Raw genomic sequence first — 7,361 nt, forward strand, 5'->3', positions numbered from 1 at the left:
GTGCCTGACTCCTTAGGGCACTCCTCCCCTCTGGAATCCAGAGCTTGCCTTAGCCTTTGGGGGTTGGAAATCACAGACCCTGCCCCTGAAGAAAGTTTTCTCCAGCTGGAGAAAGGACACAGCATGAGGGAGGACAGCCTGCGTGCTCCAGAGGGACAGTCACAGGCATGGGTCTAGGAGAAGAGGCAGGAGGAGCCTGAGGTTCTGCTCTCAGATGACTTACCCATATTTCAGTCAATGATTAGACCAAGAAAAAATGAAGCAAGCAGGACCCCAACATCCATCCCCACAAGGTGAGAGCTGTATTAGACCATTCAATCAGTATTTCTTTCTTGTGCTTTAACCCATGGCTCTGAGTTCCCTGAGAGTCTTTATGGACCTCAGGTGCTTTTGAAAGTTGTAGTTACACTTCTAAGACTATAAGCTCCCCTAGTCAGTAAAGATACCAGGTCACTTCCTAAACTGTTGAGAGTACCTTCTCTGTGACAGTAACCCCTGTTTTTGGTAACTGTTGTTAGGCTTAAGAGATTTGCTGCAGTTTGTAAAACTGACACAGAAATTACTTTTACCATTAAAATAACAAACATTTAAAAAGATGTAGAACATATGAAACTATAAAACAAGTAAACAGCTTTTGGCCTCCCCACTCAAAGTGCAGGCATGGTGCAGTCGTAGTGGTATTTTAAAACCCCTTTGAAGTCTTGAATGTATTCTTAATTCTTTGTATTCAGGATACGTCACGAGAAGTTGCAGCGTAAAACAGTAGGACAGCTTTTCTAGGACTAGGTTTAAATGCAGGAGGCACCTTGGCTTTAATGAAGTCAGCAGAGTCTTGTCTTTGGCTTGATCACATCCACCTGTAAGTGCTCTACTCTTGGATTATTTCCACTAATTTGCTGAAGCAATAAGGTGCTACATGGAGTGACGAAGGCAATAAACACTTTGGCCCTTCTGTTTGCAGCAGTAATGTTAAAAACACGATTTTCTCCTGATGGTGCAGAAGAGGTTTGCTACATGAGGGCCGTACAGAGGACGGGTTGCCTCTGTCCCACACTGCAGAAGTTCAGCTGTGCAAACCCATGATGTCTTTACATTGGGTGCTTAAACATCAGCAAAACTCCATAACCAATTGGGAAGGTGTGGCCTTTTCTGCCAAGGCAGAGCAGAGGAAAAGGAAAAGAAAATTTCTCAGTGCTGTCTCTCGGGCAGCCCCAGAAATGCAGAGAGTTCAGTGCCATAAATAAGTCACAGCCTGATCCTTTGACAAGTCTCAAGTACCCTCAGCTTCCTCTTGTTTTCGTGGGAGCTGAAAACCACCCACAGCTCTTAAAAGCCACTTGGTGAGCTGAGCTCTGAAGCGTTTCATCTGCGCTGCCTCCTGCCCCAGCCAGGATGGGGAGTGAAGAACAAGTGGAGGGAGATAAAGCAGTAACGAATTACCTAAGCAGCTTACAACTGCAGAAAGAAGCTATTTTTCACAGAGAAAGAAGAAAACAGTTCTGCCAGAGATGCGTTTTACTTGTTTTGTGAAGAGATCCACGTCTTTCTTTAGTGTTAAATAAACACTGGTATCGATACTGGGAGATCAGCTGATTGAGAATGCAGATAACAGCATCAGCCTGTGAAGATTTCTAGTGTTTCCCAATGTTTTCCTTCATCGTGTATAAAGCTTCTGTTCTCGTGTGTAGCTTTCTGGCCATGACCTGTCTTCTGCTGCCCAGTTGGTCACCCTGCTGCCTGGTTCTGCCTAAAATATTGCTCACAATACCACCTGCTGTGATGTTTCTAGTGCAAAACACTGTAAATTCAAGTTCTTCCAACCTTTTCAAATATGATACTCAGCTCTACTTGGGAAGCTCAGTGCATGAAATACACGCATTTTGTTCAGCAGTAAGCGCAGTAGTCAGTTTGGGCATGCACCACTGGCAGGTGCCAGATCCTCGCTCCCGTTTTGGAGGAAGGACAGCGGCTGCAGCCTGTGGATGGCAGCCTCAGGAAGATTTTAAGCCCATGCTGGGGACCTCCAAGAAAGAAAAAGAAAACTGGATGGCCCTGAATGGATAGAAAGCAGAGTCGTCACCTGTACTCACAGACTCAGGACATTGTGCCAAAAAGAAACATTGTGTCATTTCACTTCCAGCTTCTTATACTCTCTAGTACCTTGGGTTTTTCACAGCAAGTTTCTCTTTCCAGGACCCTGAGGCACAAATCAAATCAGCTGTGCTACTGGGTCAAATTCAGTGGTGATGCATAAAATGGGAGTGAGGATGAGTAAGTTTAGTTAAGAAGTAAGTGTCAGGCAGTCCGTGTAAGATTGGGAAGGGCAGTGACGTTGGGCAGGAAGAGAAGGTCAGTTCCACCACTAGTGGTTTTTCTGGATTGCTCAGATTTATCAAGACTTGCAGAAAAAGAGGGTCTGAATTTTGCTTAATGACTCAGGAAGAGAGAACACTCTGCCAGGGTATGGGTCAGTGAAGGTTATTGCTCTTTTGTATAAAGCACACAATGAGCAGGAGCACCCAGCGCAGCATATTGTGCAGAGGAGCTGGAAATTTCCAATAAAAGGGTTGGTGCTATATCCACACTCCTCTCATTTTTTATTCTCACTTCTTTTATTACACTTATGTATTTTAATTCCCTTTTATTATGGACTTAAGAGTCCCTGAAAGCCAGCAATCCTGGCCTGGATGATGGGTGCTTATATGACGGCATTACACCATAAAGAGCACAAACACAAAACCCTGCACATTGCCTTTCACAGTAGGGCCAGTTTTGTTGTCCTCCTCTGCCAACATTAAAAATTAAGCTTCATTCTTCAAGACAAAGTGTCATATTTAACCCAATGTTAATGTTATTTTCTCTCTTATGAACTTTCCAGATTTTGCTTAAGGCATAAGTGGTTTATTTGTTTTTATTTAAAGCCATCTCTCTCTTTTGATTTTGTGAAGCAAATTAATTTCTTAAGGAAGCTCTCGCACTAGAGACAACCAGCTAGATTAGACTTGTTGATTCAGCATTTAACCGTATTTTTACACTGTGGCTGAATATAGCAACACATTATTTGAGACTCAACCAGGCTGGGTGTCACAGCAATGGGAGGATGCATGATCACAGAGCCCTGCCGAGCTTCTCCTGCTGGCGATGGGTGAGTCAGGGAATCTGCAGCGTCACAGCCCAACATGCTCTGTCCTTCGGTACAGATACTGCTACATGCACATGGAGTTATGTTTAACACAAAGGGCAATGAGTGTTCAGATATCTGAGAATAAAGCAGAGGCGTAGATAGCCTTGCTTGTGCCATGCTGGAGTGGGAGGCTCAGCCCTGCCTCTCCACCCTGAGCTCATTCTCACTGGCTCCAAGGATACCTGCTCCAACAGATGCTTGTGGGACACCTATTTGCGAAGGGTTTCCAGCCCTGTGAGAGTCTAAACACATCCTACCTTCCTCCAGGCTAAAGGAGAAGCATTGTGGGGCATCCTGTCCACCTCAGGCTTGCATACAGCAACTGTGGATATCCCTTCTGTAGGTACATCCCAGCTGCAGGAAGCCGTGGTACCAGCTGCCTGTGGCCTCCCACCACAGCCCTTTCCTGCGAGACTGTCCAGGGCTGTTGTGTGAATACCGTGGTGATGTGGTGCCAGCCCTGGGGAAAGCTGTGGTGTCCCCACTGCATCTCCTTAGAGGTCATTCCCTCCTGGCAAGCAGGAGCACATGGTAGAGGGAGAAATAGTTTATTCTTCTCTTGGTGGAAGTTGGTCAACTCGAGCCCACGAGCTGTTGGATGGGGCCTGACACTCGTGTCTGTTTTCCCACCTCTCAGCACTGCTGGACCATTTTTCCACAACTCCATCACCAGGCCATGACTGTGGTCCGGTTTGTGCCTCTCCAGAGGTCAGCCAAGATAATGACTCTTGAAGACCACAACAACAGTCGCCTGAATTTCCTTTCGTAAGCCCAAAACATTTACGTTAAATAGGAACAAAATCAAACTGACATGAAAGCAAAACCAAAACTAAACAGTAATTATAAATGGCCAAAAGGCTGCCTGGCAGAATATTACAAGCAGCTTCTCCAAATTAGTGCCAGCACCGTATTTCCCAGACAAGCCCTGGACACTGTTCCAAATTTCCTCTTTAAAGTCCAGCTGAGCACACTTTTAGTTGCTTATCCATTTTGAAACAACCTTAAGGGTACTGTTACAAATAACCTAAATAAATAAATATGCAGCAGATATTTCTGTGTAGCTGGTGGAACATTCGAATGTATTCAAACACTAAGTCGGAGCCAGCTCCTTGTAATCATGTATGTTTGTGCTCTAGGTCTCCCTGTGTGGTGTACCTTTGCAGATAGCAGTGCAATAAAATACTCCATTATCTCCAGATACTTTAGACTGTGCCATTTCTTAAACAGTGTGAATTATGCCTGAGGTTTCCCTCAGGTAACAGCTACATGGAAAAACGTATTTCCCAATATTTCACCAGGTCTCTTATCAGTTCTTGGGTTCCTATCAGCTTCAGCTTGGTTTGCAAGAATGTGCAAAATGAAATGATCTGGGGTTTTGCTCATGGAACAAATTGCTGTGTTCATCTAGCAGGGTGGTTCACCCAGCAGCAGGCTCCATGGCTCGACAGGTCTGACGTTTACGCTTCCCCACACCATCTCCAAGTGTTTGTTCCAGAACTATTCAGCTTTATAATCCTTTGAAATCACAGCTGGATTTGGGAATTTTAAACCTGAACTCACTTTTATTACCAGCCCGCTCTTCTCCTGGGATTGCACAAACCAGATAGTCGTGGGACATGAAGTATTTTGTGTTTTGATCTTATGGTGGGATAGTTTCAGATCATTTAAGCAGCCTGATTTTATTGAATATTTTTGTAATTTTTAAGAGAAGAATTTCCAGTTTCTGTATTGCAATGAGCTGTCACTGAAATGCTTTTTAAAAAATTTTCGATTTACTGTTGACATACTTAACTTTTTCCATTTGTGGGCTGATAAACATTTCCATACAGCACATAAACATTGCCACCTACCACAGAAAATCCATTTTCCTTACTTGTTTTGGAGACAGCCTTAGAAGTAAAGCAGTCGGTTCAAAGATCAGTAGTTTAGATTAATTTTTTAGATTAGTGCTAGAAAACTTTCACTTCTTTAAAGTTTGCTACTCTGTATCATACAGAGATCACATACTTTAAAAATATTAATATATATCAAACACTAAATAAAATATTAAATATTTTTTAAAAGTAATGATTATCATAGATATGAATAGGACAAATTAAAGGAAAAATTGAAAAGCTGAGTTGAGTTAGTTGTAAGCCAAAGTTAAACATCATTTTTTTCATCCCTCTCATTCTCAATCTACAAATGAGATTTTTTTCACATTGTTAAAACACCTTTCAATACACTCTGTTGCATTCACACCCTCGAATATGTTTCCTGTCTGCTTGTTCGCAGACCAACACAGAGAAATTATAAAATATCTTCATGCAGATCAGCAGGTGGCTTGACCTGGTACACTGCCTGCTCGGGAAAAGGCAGGAGTAGGAAAGTGGTAATTCCAGACTATTGGATAATCCCAGTGGTAGCACTTCTTGTTAGCACTACTGAATTGAGAAGGTTTACAAGAATAGCAGCTGAGAGATCCAGCAAATCAAACCCCAGCCATAAATGGAACATTTGGATTAATTTTGATTTGTCTCTTGTTGAAACACAGAGCAGGTAGCAACGTCTATATTCCTGAGCTCACAGTCCCAGACCTGCCAGTGCTGGGACTCCTGGGCTCATCCACAGCATCTCTGAGTCAATCAAGCCAGGAGTCTTATTTTTTTTTTTCTTTCCCCTGCATGATACTTGTGGCTGATATTTTGGCCTCTGCTTGTACAAGTGGAAGCCTTGCAGTTCACATAGTTTGTTGTGACTTTCCTACAGCCTATGGTTTCAGCCCCCTTTTTTTTTTTAGCTGTTTTTATCACTCTTAGAACAGGCTTATTTGTCCCCTGTGCCAAACCTGAAGGAAAAGTTTGGCCACGCAGGGCTGTAATCAGGCCCATAGTTACCTTTGTATCCCAAACTGGCCATTATTGCAATTCCCATCTGCAGCATTATTGATAAAAAGAGTTGTACTTCTTCCAGCTGGGACAGAAATATGCAAAGCCATGTGTGCCAGCAATTTTGCAGCCAGCAAGCAGTAACAGCAATGGCAAAATCGTCCAGTCCAGAATGGTGGCACCTTCTTCTGCAGCAGCCTCTGGGGAAGGGACCGTGGGCACAGCACCTGCTGATGAAGCTGGTGTTCCCCTTCGCTCCTTGCCAGACTGCTTCAGCTTGTAATCGTGCCAGATCAGCAATCTAAAGTTCTAAAATCTAAAAATATTGCAGTCCAGTCAGTTTAGGATAAAGGCTGCCTTGGAAAAAGATAGTCACTCCAGGAAATGAGCTTCTTTCTCAACAGCTGGCATCATTCCCACTGAGTCATCGATGGGGCTCGAAGAGCTGAGCTGCGGGACTGAAATGAAAAAGTCTTTTGGGTGAAACTAAAAGCGAATCTCCCTCACATCAAGCTTCATGCAAAAGCACCCGAAGATAAGGCAGTAAGGAACTGGACTGCCTGAGGGGCAGCTTTGGGCTGGAAAAAACAGTTGTAATCTCAGACACAAGTCACTTAAAAACAAACATTTTGAGGACTGGTGAATGACAGGGGAGAGGGGAGCTGCCCATATTTACCGTCCGGTGGTCAAAGTCTATGAAGCAGGGAATTTAGAGAGAACAAAAGGAGGTTAAAATAAGAGCAGGATTTCCAGCAGGGCTCTCCCCTGAAGGGTGAGGAGGCAAATGCTCCTTGAGATGGGGCCAACAGTACCTGGGAGCCTCTGCAAACACAACCGGGTGGTTGTCCAGGCTGGGCAAAGGGAGACAGGGAAAACCTGCAGCTGGAGCTCTGGGGAGGTGATCTTCCAAAAAAAGGTCAGAAAATGAGTTAGTCCTTATCAGACTTTCCTTCATATCTCCAGAGTGCCTTCTCTCTCATTTCTCAAGATGTTTGCATGAAAAAATGGTCACGCAGGTGGTGTGCTTGGAGTGAGTATGTTTGGGCAATCCAATGCGGGTTTCAATGGAAATTAAAAGCTTGATCTTTGTAATGCCATAAACACATGTGTTTCTGGGGCTTAAAGTTCAGTCCTGAAACTATACTGCAAAGTGCCACATGGTCTGAGGAAATTCCTCACCTGTGTCATATCCCTTATTCTTTTCAGCCATATCCCTTACAAAGGCATTAACCATAACTAACTTTTTACAATTATTGTGAGTACAGTAGTACCTTTTCAAATGATAGCGACTTCCATGAAAAATGCATCCA

This window comes from Caloenas nicobarica, chromosome 1 (genome assembly GCF_036013445.1).
Source record: "Caloenas nicobarica isolate bCalNic1 chromosome 1, bCalNic1.hap1, whole genome shotgun sequence".
Classification (NCBI taxonomy): Eukaryota; Metazoa; Chordata; class Aves; order Columbiformes; family Columbidae; genus Caloenas; species Caloenas nicobarica.